Consider the following 14139-nt stretch of genomic DNA (forward strand, 5'->3'; position numbering starts at 1 on the left):
TTCTCGTCACCCCACCGCCGCCCCTGCAGCCCCTGGATGCCCCCGCTTCCTCTCCTAGGCTGCATCCACATTCCACAGCTGCAGCCTCAGCTTGGAGAGATCCCTCCGCATCCTCAGGTTTCTCCCATGAGCCTTTGCTGACAGTCTCCACTCCTGCCCCTCTGCCCCAGCTGTTTGCATCTGCTGCATCTAATTCACAGCTTAGCATGCAGCCAGGGAAAGAGAGACAGCACCTGGCAGCTGCTTTGACGAGTACAGGATCCACGGAGAACTGTGCTACCCCTACCAATACCACCCCTGCTGCCTCAGTTTCCCAGGATGCTCAGGGGATCATTGATGGCCTCCAACTGATGGACAGGCATATATCCAAGCCTCATAGTCCCAGAGAGTGGACAGCTGTCCCATCTCTGGACGAGAGAGAATTCCTAGTAGCGGCAGGAGATAGTAGCTTCCCTTTCTCCTATGGTTACCAGCTGTTGGGGGGTACCATAGAAAAGACATCTGAGGCCCTAGAAAGCAGCTTATTAAAACAGAAGAGGGGAATATATAAGGCCACACCCCAAAATAGGTTCAGCAAAGCCCCATACACATACAATTTTTCAAATTTCTGTATAGGGCAGCCTGACATCCCCATTTACAGACACTTTCTGAACAACAAAAAAGTAAAAATAAAAGTCTTGATCAAGACCTCAGTCACAGGACAAATAGAAAGCCCATGCAACCTTGTAACATGGGAGAGAGGGTTTGCTTGTGTCTCTACAGGCGAAGGACTCAGATGGATCCCGGCAAAGAATGTAAGGCCTTACCATACACCGAAATCTGGCAGTGCCCTCACCAGTGGCAATGACTTTGCAGGTGCAAACCAAGAAGCAAGCGCTCAGATATGAACTGTGCTAAGACGAGATGAAAACTACCTGCCAGAAACAATTCAAGACTATGGACATTTGTTTTCACATGCATGTTACTTTTGTACCCTTGTTGTTACATTTGTTCTCTTATTTCAAATTTTTGTATTGAAGTTACACCTATAGGTTAACCAAAGACAAATGCCTGGGTTACTCTGGCCAAGACTGCAAGCTCTGATACCATATCTCTAACTGATACAAAGCTCTAATAGACTTTTTCAACCTAGTCAATTATAGAACCTTCCCCAAAAGGTTTTAATAACACTACCTCAGTTAAATTCTTCCATTAGACTAAAGTATTCAAAAGGTTAAAATGCTCAATCAGTAACGAAATAAACACCACCTTGATTACAATTAAAAATCTAGCTAAACAGTTTATCTGAAGGTTTCAGTTCTGCATCTTGGCTGAAGGAACTCTGTAAAGTAAGCTTGATTGTTTTTAGAGTAATAAGTATAGTTTCATTAGCAATATGTTATGTACCCCAAGTTGTGCAAAAATAGTAATTAAGTCTGTATTTACCTTTTCAAAAGTTTAACGAAAAAGGGCAATTGTTGCAGAGGATAGATAGATATGATTGTTATCTTAGCTAGCTGAATGTCACTTCTACCCTTGGATGAATCCTGGAGTGAAATGGACTGTTCCATCCCACCCCGCAAAAGATTGTGGTTCATCCCGCACCTCTATACCTGCCCCTAAAACAGAGTCTGTAACCCCATTGGCCCATGCCTTGTCCCAGCCCACCTGGGAGCCCCTGATAAGGGGGCTCCGAGCGGCCATGAGGCCTCTTGGACTTCCTCCCTCTCTTGGATTTCCTCCCTCTCTTGGGCTTCCTCCCTCCTCCCCTCTAGGACTCCCTCCCTCCCTGGGGCTTCCCCTCTCCTAAACCCTCCGTTTCTCTCTCCCCTCCCCCGTCCTCCTAAGCTCAGCCACGTGCTACGCCTGAGAGCACGAGGCTTGGGCATTCCTGAATCTTTGAATAAACCTCTCTCCCCAAGAGCAAGCTTCAGAGATCTCTGCCTCCCTACACCCCAACCGTGCAAAGGAGAATACTCTTCCCACAGGTGGTATTTGCCAAGTGGTGAAGAATTTGTTTTTTAAACATGTTATAAATGAAAATTTGTCCAGTCAAATTTTAAATGAAAAAATAAAATATTTATTTGCAATCAAATTCTATCTAGCCAGCCACAAGGAAAGAGCAGAGCAGAGCCGAGCCCGGGGTTGGCCCTGGGTGTGTAACAAAGAGGTCAGCCTAAGTAGAGGTTTTCTTCTATGCCCACACACCTCCATCCTGTCACAAGAGGTTTTTAGAGGGAAAATTCCGCCTGAGGCTAAGATTTCGGCAGTCAGTCTTTTTTTCCGTTCAGAGTCCATAGGTTAATAAGATTTTCTTTTTTGGTGATAAGGAAGAACAATTCAGTGTCCAGAGTTGTTGAATCTCTTGATGAAATTTACAGGAACCTGCATTTACATGTATCTGCCCGAGGATTTCCATGATATCCATCTCGGGTTGTTCACGCGATGATCAGCGCCTGGGGTCCCCCATCTTGGGTTGTTCACGTGACGATCAGCGCCTGGGGTCCCCGTATCTCTCTAGACATGGCCCATCTCCTGGCCAAGCCATATCCTTTTACTTGTAAATCGGGTTCTAATATACACCAGGTTTTGCATGGGGGGGGGGGGGTGGGGGGGACGGACTCCTAATGAAATAAACAGGGTCTATGCCTTTATTAATGTTCAGCTCTTTATTAAAAAGTCAGCTCGGCAGGGGGGTGTTGTAGCTTCTTCCAGTAGCTGAAGGGTGAGAAGGCGTGCAGAGTCTGTCCCTGGAGTCTCCGTGGCACGCTGGTAGCTGAAGGTTAAGAGGTGTGCAGTCTGTATCTGAAGTCCCGATCAGCAGACCGTCTTCTCTCCTTTCCTCCTGGCACACTGGTAGCCGAAGGGTGGGGGGATGTGCAGAGCCTTCTGCCGAAGTCCAGCAGCAGCTATCCCTCTCCTTCCCTCCTGGTAACACGAAGAAGAGTGTCTGTTTTCCTTGTGCCTGCTTCCCACAGCCCAGTCCAGTCTGGTCCTCTGCAGGTTATGGTGTGTCATGGTTTGACACTGGCACAATGCCAGTGCCCCTATGAAAATGTGATTTTTTCCCTTGAATGCTGTGAAGTGGAATCTAGAATAGAGCAAAGCAGGCCTAAGCTTAATAACAGGAAAAAAAACCAAAACAACAAACTTTATTAAACTATTACTACAAAATAAAAGAGAAAGGAAAAAAGGGAAAAAAACCCATATAAAGATCAAATTAAAATCTTGTAAAGCATTCCTCCCCCCACCACCTAACTTCAACAAATTACAGTGAGACACAATTTGGACCCAAATCAGGTTTCCACCCTCCAGACAATCGATACTCAGCCCCTTTGAGGGAGGCAGGAGTCTCTCCTGTGCCACAGACTCCCTAAGAAAACACAGCTCTACATCCTGTGTTTCCATGTCACACATGGCACTGCTCGGAGAAAAGTTTGCCATGGTGACCCTTCTCCTTTCTATGCACAGTGCTCTTACTACTAATGCATGGATGGACAGATTGCTTTTAGGATTTTTTTGTTTTTAAGAATGCCCTGCCAAGAGGAGAAAAAACAACAGTTTAGTTTTTTTTATTTTTTGGGACTACAGTCCCCCCCATTTTCCTATTTCCCCTGGGGCTGGGGGTCTAAGAACAGAGATCTTCTTCTCTTCTTTTTCCTTTGAGGACAGGGGGTGCTATTACAAACCCCCTAACTTTTTTTTTGTTTACTCCACTTTTGTCTTTTCCCAGCTGAAGCAGGTCTCTTGACTCACTGGCATCCTCTCAAAATACAGTCTCTCTTGGAAGAGAAGATTAGTTTAGTTTGTGGCTAAAATGGAAAAGTCTAGCCAAAAGCCACTCCTTGTCCCCCTCCCATCTAGAATTCCTCCTTCTAACATCCCAAGGTCTAAGGTGTCCCTCTTCTTCTCTTTTAAACTGAGGAGGGGAAGGAAAAATTTACAAAGCTTTCATTTTTTTACGGAAGGGTTAAAAGTCCGACCTCCCCAGGGACAGCTCGATGCCTAGACTCTGGCAACTCTCATACACTGGGCACCTTGCAGCTCCCCCCGCTCCTCTTTCCTCGCGGTGGAATTGCTGACAAAACTGCTACTGTCTCTTTCTCTCTCTCGGGAGAGAAGCTCTGGGGGGGGGGGGGGGGGGGAACGGAGACATCTTAAATTTCTTCCACTTCTATATTTGCAGGGGCTAGCTTAGTTCTAGTCCCTCCATCCTTCAACCTACCTCCGTCAGGCCATGGGCCTTCCCCTCCCCCACCCAGCCACGGGCCGGGATGGGGAGGCTGCACTGCACGCTGACCGGAACTAAAGAGAGCGAGTTCCCCTGGGAATTTTGCTTTTAACCCCTCTGTGTTCTCAGAGGCGTATCCACCTTCAATTGGTCAATATCCAAATTGACCTCTTCTTTCCCGAAAACACTCTCTTTCCGTATCAAACTACAACATGGTGACAGATCAAACACAGAGTAGGGATGGGGTTCCCTTTTCCCCAACCAGCACACCCATCCAGCCCCCTCCACTGTGCCCATATTTTTCATTTAGGGGTGTTTTTCATCCCCAAAACCGCATCCCATGATTCCACTGAATTATTTTGCATCCCGGTCCTAGTGTGGGTGAGGGTGTAGGTGATTCCCAGGAGCAATTGGCTAATTAACATTTTAATGTCAGTACTTAGCTCAAGCTGAAGTGTCCCAGCCAGGCTGTTTTGTTCATAACACTAATACAAATGTGTGTACTCTAACAAATATTCAATATCACATATATCATACTAGAAATGGCACGGATTATATCTACTACACATAACTAACACATGGACATCACTTAGAGCTTGTTAGCTGCTCTCTGTTTCACAGATTAAATCTCCTTGTTGATTAGGCTTGAAAATATTCAAAGGATAAAGAACATCCTTTTTAAATAAAATTTTACATATTCCACATTTTGCAGCAGCTACATGCTTTCTGAATGGTTGGTGACCCTTCACGCTAGTGCCTCTGAGAGAGGCGGTGACATGTTGGGAGAAAGGGGACTGACTGTGTGTGGGTTCCCCTAAGGGGGACAAATCACAGAATTTTCTGAGTTGAAAGGGACCCACAAGCATCATGAAATCCAACTCTTAAGTGAATGGCCGATACAGGGATCAAACCCACAACTTTGGTGTTATTAGCACCATAATCTACCCCCCATCCCCAGGCATGAGGCAACACCTGGTCGTGAGGCCTGTGTGCATGTGTCCAGCAGCAAGCCATGTGGAAGTAGGGGATCAGCAGGGTAAAGAGTGGTCCTGTTGTCCTAGTTTAGGGCAAATTTGGGGAAAACCCTCTGGAAGGATCCCCCAGAAAACAGACCCACATGGCCCCTCCCCACCCACCTGGTTCAGGAAAAACAAATTTCTCTGAGAGAAGTGGAAAAGAACCTGTTTATTTAACAAACAAAGCACTCCCCAGAACCAAAGAAAATAACAACACCAGATGACAACAAAACTCTTTCACCACTCTGAAGAGATGAACAAATCCAGAAAGTCTTTCCTGGGGGTGGTCTCCCAGGTCTGGACGCTGGGGGTTGCTCTCCTTCATTGGGGATGGCTGCTGCAGATCACAAAATGCAGGCTCTGGGTGTTCCTCGGTGTTTCCAGGTCCCAGTCCGGAGCAGGTTGGATGGTATTCAGGAAAAGGAAAGGAAAGGAAAGAGTCCAGGGAAAGAATTGGACTGCTTAGCTAAACTAACTAGGAAGCAAAGGCAAAAGCAGAAGCAAGCAAAGCAAGCAATCAAGCAAGCAAAGCAAGCAATCAAGCAAGCAAGCAAGCCAAGCAAGCAAGCAATCACCAGCCTTTTCTAGACAGCATACCATGGGGGGGGGGGGGGGGGGGGGGTGAACCGGCTGATAACAAGGCAAAACAAACTGACTTTCAGAGTCAGTTCTGAAAGCACAGAACATAATATCAAATATAAACAGAACACACGATTGGAGATACAAACACCATAACGTCACCCTAGGACACCTGTGCATTAGATAGGAAAGATGAGTGCTAATGTCTTTACAAAAAAATGGATTGGGTGAGGGTCTTTAGGAGAAATGGGTGTTAATGTCTTTGAAATGGGTCTTAATGTCTCTATGAACTTAGGGCTGCCCAAGTTTGTTACAGAACCCAGACAGTTTGACTACAATTTGAATTCCTGAACTTTAAGGTAGTAGACAAATGGGTCCATGTAAACTTGATTGAAGAGCCCAGACAGTCTGAATTTCTGGTGGATCTGCAGAACTCGGACAACCTGAACTTCCAAACTTTGTGGGAAAATGATGATATATGTTCAAGGGGGTGAATATGTGGTATTGAATCCTAAGTGGTATGCAACAAAAGGTTAACCACAAGTAATACTGTAACAAGATGTGCAGATAAAACAAGCAAGATAGCAAAGCAAGCAAGATAGCAAAGCCGGTGAGATAACAAGCACCAATCAAGAGAAAGATAGCAAGATTTAAAGGAACTTGAAAACGGCAAAATTAGCTAAAAAGAAGTTAGACTGAAAAAACAAGAAGGGCGAGGCATGCACTGAAGATAGAGGTAAAAAGTTCAAACATGAGGAAGACTACAGAGCCTTCATCAAAAGACCACCAGAAGACTGACTACCACCACAGAACTGTTGCAAAACCATGACACAGCCTTATGCAAATATGAGTTTGCTATGTTGTAAATGGGACTGTTATAGATACATAATATTGGCTTTTTGCAAATTTTAAAATGTATTTTATATGTGTGGTATTAAAGTAACTGTTATATAGTTTTATTTCTGCTGTTAATTAATCTTAAACATAGTAGTGAAATAGCTGATATAAGTATGCTTGCGTTAAAATGCCTGCTTGGATGGGATAACATCCAATGAACATATGATGAGGACACCTGCTACAGATATGTCAACTATCAGGATTCAGCTTCTGAAGACAGTGTGGACCAAGGCCCAAAAACTGGAGGTGATAAGAATGGACTAAAACCACAACCAAGGAATACACATACTCTAAAAAGGTGGAACCAAGAAGAAGATATGCTAAACAGTTCTTGGAACATGTAAACTAATTTGGGGAAAAGTTTACTATGCATAAGGGTCTATGAAGATGCAACAGGATGATGTAAGGGAAAAGGTATTTCACAGGTATCCTGAAGATAACAGTGTGCTCTTGGTGTTGCCTTCAGGGGAAGGCAAGGCGACCTGGTTGCAAGGAACAGCACGGCAGCCCAGTCTCCCCTGGGCCACTCGGGCTAACGACACACGCAGGACACCAATGTGGTGGACAGTCAAAAAGCCTTTATTATCTTATCTCATGGGTTTAAATAGTCTTGGGGGACTCTGCTACGTCAGGGGGGGTTGGCAGGGTCTCTAGGGTTAGTCAGGAGTGGAAAACTACTGGGTTAGGTGTGGTTACATTCTTTGGGGTAATGGATAACATGTTGCAGGGTGAGAGGGGGATGGGGGTCTTTCTTTCCGTCACATCCCGAAATCTTCCGTTCGCCTGTCCCTATCTACTACATCTCCCCCCTCCTTTTCATAAATAAAATGAGGTAGTCGTAGATATAGGCACTGGAGTGAGGTATAAACTTGTAACTTGGTAAGGGAAAAGGGGTTTGGTAAACCTGAGTAATTCTCGCAAGGTGAGTTTCGAAGGCTTTTGCAACTGACTGTGTTCACAGTTTTTGGTTTACAGCATTTGTTGCTGGCCCACGAACAGAATGTTCGCCCGTTCTAGACGGGCCTGAACAAACAAGACTAGCTTGTTCATCAATCATGGTCCTATGGTAACAGCTAAAAGCAGTATTGCCAGTGGACCTACCAGGGCGGAAATTAAAGTGGTGAGCCAAGGTGATTGATTGAACCAGGATTCGAACCAACTCTGTTGGGTTTCCCTGTCTCTCTTTCTCTGAGCCAGTCTATCTCGGAGTTCTGCCATGGAGTCTTTAACGACTCCCGTATGATCTGCATAAAAGCAGCATTCCTCTTTCAAAGCTGCACACAGTCCTCCTTGTTGCATGAACAAGAGGTCCAGTCCTCACCTATTCTGTAAAACTACTTCTGAAAGAGAAGAGACTGATTTCTCTAGATAGGAGATGGATTTCTCGATCCTCTGCAGGTCTTCGTCGATGGTCATTTGCAGCTGAGAGAGTCCGTGCTGTTGTGTTGCGATGGCTGAGACACCCGTGGCTGTGCCAGCTGCTCCCAGGCCGAGTAGCATTGCGATAGTTATACCTGTGATTATTTCTCTTTTGTGGAGTCTGTCAGGTTCTTCGAAAAGGTGGTACACTTCTTCATCTGAGTGGTACAGGACCCTAGGAACAATCAGAACTTGGACACAGAAGTCAATAGAGTCATTAAATTTGGCAAGGAACACACAAGGACTCACTCCGGATCGCTGGCAAACCCACATCCCAGATGCGGATGGGACCACCCACTTATTGGTCTTTCTGTTGGGCTTGACAACTTTAGTGCAGAAGTTGCCTTTCTGCTTTGCTAAAGTTGCATTGCCAAAACATTTGCCCTGTCCTGTGATTTGACTCAGGGTGATTCCTCTGCGGGGAGTGTCCCATCTGCACTGCTGGGGGGCACTGGCTGTGGAGTAACTGAAGGGGGTGTCTAAAGCAATGCCTTCGTAGAAAGGGGGTTTAACATCATAACAAAGCCAACAGGAGTTAGTCAGGTTCGGTTTGGTTTCGTTTAGGGTTAGAAAGGTAGCTTCTAGCATACGAAAGATTGGGTTTGGATCGGACTCGGCTGTGCGGCTTATCTGGAAGGCATCTGCATGGCCAGCCGGGGTGTCGGTGACTTTTGGGGGCAAGGTTTTGGGGTGGGTTGTGTTTTTCCCTTTTAGCACATTCTTGATAACTTTATTGGGTCCTACTGGTCGAGGTGCTGGTGGTTGGAGTCTGATAATTCGTACATTCACCCACCTTCTCGGTCCTCTGAGGACCACTGTCCACGTTCTACCCGTGGTCCAACTAGGGTGGTCTGGCTGTAGAACGGTCATGTTATAACTTACACATCCCCGATATCTAGGCTGTGCATTGTGATCTCCGCAGCCAAAGGGTGCCCAGGTGAACTGTAAGAATTTGTCGGGCTCCTGCAGTTGTCACCCATCTCCCCATGGTCTGGCATCTGTAACAATGGTTTCGCAGCCCCAATATCCGCAATGTCCCCACCCCGGGTAGTCACAGTACCTTTTCCCTGGGTTGGACGCTGGGCACCAGTAGGCTATGTACATGAGTACGATACGTGGGTTTATGGGCCGTAGTTTTGGTTGTCCTGGAAACAGATTGGCTATGTGGAACACGAAGGATGGGGTGTTCGCTGTGGTGACCTCTTTGAACACCTTGTCACTTGAGATATGTTGCATGACCCACCTGAATGGCTGATGAGGGTAGTGGCCTGGGTTGGCTTGCCCCCCAGCCACAAGCTCCAACAGCAAAATCGCACAAAGACACTGTGCATGTCTGGGTCTCACCGGTGTGGGACTCTTGGGTTTTGTCTGGCAGCTTGTTGGTCCGTCATCTCCCTCTGGAACAGGGGTGTACACATCGCGGGGACGGTCCACGAGCATGTCCTGCAAGTAGAAACTCACAGTTTTTCATTAGTTTCATTCTGAAGGTCAGGTTTGATTGACCTGAGTGGACACCACCTGGTTCTGCCCTCTTTTTTAACTGCCACGTACCCTTGTCCCGTAAGCACCAGTCTCTAGCCCCGTTCCCATTCGCCTAGCTCGTTTTTGATCATGACCTGCGGGCCCTCCTCTAGTGTCTGGGTGGCCCAGTGCTTTCGGATGGGACTGTTGGTCTCATCTCCCCTAGGGAATTGGTTCAGTGCTAGCAACGCGGTTGCCAGCATACGCGTTTGGTCCTTTGAGGGAATGGAATTGGCAAAGCCCTCTGCCTTTGATAATACTTCTAACTTGGCTTTTAGGGTCTGGTTTGCTCGCTCAACAATGGCCTGTCTGGTGCTGTTATATGGGATTCCCTGTACTAAGGTGATGCCCCACACCGAGGCGAATTCCTGCACAGATTTGGAGATAAAATTGGAAGCATTGTCAGTTTTAATTTGCTTGGGGATACCAAGCCATGCCATAACTGTCAGCCAGTGCTGGATTGTGGCCTTAGAGTTGGATTTGAGGTGCTGTGTTGCTATGATCACTCCGCTGTAAGTGTCCACTGTCACTGCAAGCCATGCTCAGGGCTTCAGCAGTTCGGAGAGAGTGAAGTCTGACTGCCAGATTTCTGAGGCCTTGAGACCTCTCGGGTTGACCCCACCAGTCCATAGGGGTGACTTCTGGCAGTGAGGGCAAGTGGCCACTACGTGTCTCGCGTCCGCTGTCGAGATCCCACATCTCTTTGCCAGTGCTTTGGCTCCGATGTGGAGTGACTCGTGCAGTTGACGAGCTTCCTGCAATGCCCACACTCCCTTCGCCACGGCATCTGCTTTGTCATTTCCAGTCTGGAAGAAGCCCTTGATTGGGTTATGGCTGTTGATGTGAATGACAGACACAGTGCCCTGTCGTGAGGAGAGTGCCTCTTCAAGCATTGAGGCCGCTGTAGATGTTGACACACCTGGTCTCGACATGGCTAGGCAAAGCTTTGCCACGAATATAGAGTCTGTTACGATGTTGAGGTGTTCATCTTGGAAGAGTCCGCATGCCAAGACCACTGCTGCTGCTTCCAGCTGTTGCACTGACAGTGTGGGGTCACATGTTTTGACACAATGCCATGTTTCTTCTGCCTGCCACACCGCTGCTGCAGTAGAAGTCGTGGAGGAGGTGTCTGTAAAAACCGTTGGTCCTGGCTGTGGTCTGTCCATGACCTTTGGTGGCACGTCTATGTCGACAATGGTCAGTAGCTGGGTCCAAGGTGGTCCGGTGGCGTAGGAGACTTCTCCTCCGAAGCCAGTGAGAGCAAGGGCCAGGTGCTCCGATATCGCAGTTGACTCTACGGTCGGTTGCTTGCGGAAGGGGAGATGGATCCTTGCCGGCTCGGTCCCCAGGTGTCTCAGGGCGAGCTTCCTACCTTTCATGATGAGGTTAGCAACGCATTCGACTCCTGGGGAAAACGCTCGAGTTGGTCTTCCGAGGACCACCCATTGGATCGGCTGGGATTTTTCGGAAGGTCCTTGGGCCAGTGCTCCCACTCCTCTCTTCTGCGTGAAGTGGACGTATAAATCTAGTGGTACACTTGGGTTCCACCTGGCAAGCATGACAGTGGACATCTGATGTTCTATGAAGTCAAGGGATTTCGTTGCTTGCGGTGTCAGCTCCTTGGGGTCCCAGGGGTGTTTTCCTTTCAGGAGGTCATATAAGGGGTCCATGACCTCTGGAGGAACTAGGATGATGTTGCGGAGCCACTGTAGAGATCCCACAAGGCGCTGCATGTCATGGAGGGTCTTGATGTCTCGGTGGACCTTCACTGTGGGTGGAGTCACGTAGGAATTTGTGACCCCCACTCCCAGGAAGGTCACGCATGGTCCTCTCTTGATCTTCGTGTTTGCGATCTCAAAGCCGTTGGCCTGGAGAGTTTCTGTGATGGTGGACACTAGGTGATCCACTTGGCTTGCTGATGGTGCAGCGACGAGGATGTCGTCCATGTACTGAATGATGGTTGCAGCAGGGTGGGAGTGTCAGACTGGCATCAGTGCCCTGTCTACGGTGATCTGGCATATGGTTGGGCTGTCTACGAGACCTTGTGGTAGCACCTTCCATTGGAAGCGGAGGTTGGGTCTCTCGCCATTTGGGAACATGACGGAAAAGGCGAATCGTTCTTTGTCCTCAGCATGCAGGGGTATTGAAAAGAAACAGTCTTTGATGTCCAGCACTGCGCATGGCTGCCCTTCGGGGATGGCTGAGTTCGCGGGCAGCAGTGTTTGAACTGGACCCATGGGCTGGATTGTCTTGTTCACCTCCCTCAGGTCGTGGATGAGACGATAACCTTCTCCAGACCTTTTGGGGATTACAAATACGGGGGTGTTCCACGGGCTGGTGGAGGGTTCTATGTGACCCTTTTGCAGCTCGCAGTCGACCAGTTCCAGCAAGGCTGCCATTCGAGGCTTTGACAGGGGCCACTGCTCGACCCATACGGGGTCTGGTGATTTCCAAGTCAGTTTGATTGGCAGCAGTGGGTGTACGGCAGTGACCCTCATTATAAATTTGTAATCCTGACTCCTAACATAGCAAGGATGTCCCTTCCTATCAGGGGTGGAGAGTTTTGCAAAATGTAGGGGTGGATTGCTACTGTTTGTTCTGGTCCCTTTTTTGTATGAAGTGTTATAGCTACAAATTGGGTGCTTTTCCAAGCTCGGGACGGCCCTCCCACTCCGTTCACTGGGGGGACTTCTTTGCATTGCCAGTGTCAGGGCCACAGTGCTTGGGGAAAAATCAAGCAGTCTGCTCCTGTGTCTGCCCATAACTGAAGCCCTATGATGTGGGGGTCCTGACTGCCATAAAGGTGGCACGTCCCCCACACCTTCGGGGGCTCCTTCCCTATTTTCATGGCCAGGGCCACCCAGGGGTCTCGTTCTGGGGCGTCCCCTGCTGACCCTGCGGCACGGGCGCTGCTTGCGGTGGTAGTGGGTACGAAGGTACCGCAGGCTGGGTTGCGAAATTCGCTGGTGAGGGTACGAAGCTGGCTGCCTCCCGTGGGGGTATGGGGTATAAGGGCGCCCCGTCCCACTTGGGGTTGGCATAGATGGGCCGCCTTGCATTCGCGGCGGGAGGAGGCTGAGTGCGGCCCGCACGCCTCCTCCCTTTCCCGTTTCCCTGGGGCTGGGACCTGCAGTCCTTGGCGAGGTGCCCCTTCCTCCCGCAGCCCCAACAGGCTCCTCTCGGGCGTGTTTGGGGTGGAGGCGCCGTGGCGGGCTGCCATGCCGGCTGGGGACAGCTCACCACGATGTGACCTGCGTCACCACACTTGAAACATGCCATGGTCAGGGTGTGGACGGCTGCCTGAATGGGTGTCAGGTGTTCTTCCCTCACTACATGTCTGATCATGTCAGCCAGGCTGGCTCCGGCTGGCAGGGAACGTAAGATATCCTTGGTGACAGAGTTGCACTGCTGGCGCAAGCAGTCAGCTGCCACGGGGCCCTTTGCCTCTGCCGGCAGGGTAGAGGAGTCTATCACTGCCTGCAGGCGATCCACAAACTGCGTGAAGCTTTCGCTCTCTGCCTGCCTCACGGTGGACCACGGCAACGGCTTGGCCACGACCCGAGAGGGTGCACGAATAGCCTCCCTAGCAGCCCGAGTGGTCGCCCTGACCTCCTCAGCTCGCATCTGTGTGGCTTGTTGCTGAGGCGTGATCATATCATCGTGCTTTCCCATAAGCCTGGATAAAGTCAATCCGCGTAGTGGCTGCCTCGCGCCAGATGCTTGGGCTAATAGCTTTGTACAATTATCCTCCCATTCCTGTCTAAACACAATCATTCTTGCTCCATCAATTATCATGCGACCTATTCGCTCGATATCAAAGGGAAGTAGGTAGTCATTACTAAAAAGACCATCGATTAATGTGGAGACCATGGCCGAATTGATTCCTTTTTCTGCAATGGCTTTGACAATTGACTGTACATTTTTTGGGTTTACCGGGGTATATACCCTCTGCTGGTTCCCTTCCAGGCCGGTGATCCTCACCGGGAAGGCTTGTATGGCAGTCGCTGGGGACCATTCAGCACAGGCTATTTTTATTTTTCCCCAGTCGGTAAACTGGGCGGGTTTGTATTGTGGCTGCTTTTCGGTGCGGCTTACAGCTTTACCCGGTTTTGTTTTAAATTGCGTTGGCTCCGTTCCGTCCATTTCAGAGTCCCAGTCGGCTTCCGTCAGCTCTTCCGAGCTGCCGGAGCTGCTGCTGGACTCCGAATCGGAAGTCGAATGCCAGCGCACTTCCGGGGCTCGGTGCCATTTTGTTCGGCTCCGACCCCGCTCCTCCCACCGGGGGTGGCGCCGCTGCCGCCCCCCGGGCTCGCCCTGCCTCCTGCAGGGGTGGGTTTCTCCCTTACATGGTGGTGGCGTCAGGCGCGGCTGCTGATTGGCTCCGAGCCCTCTGCCGCTCCCCTCCTCTTTCTCCCGCACACGCGCATTAGCAAAACTCCGCGCCTCTGGGCTCTTCGCGCCGAGACTGCCCACGCCCCGCCCTTCCCCTTGGCTGCC

The sequence above is a fragment of the Lonchura striata genome, chromosome W (assembly GCF_050655825.1).
Source record: "Lonchura striata isolate lonStrDom1 chromosome W, ASM5065582v1, whole genome shotgun sequence".
NCBI lineage: Eukaryota > Metazoa > Chordata > Aves > Passeriformes > Estrildidae > Lonchura > Lonchura striata.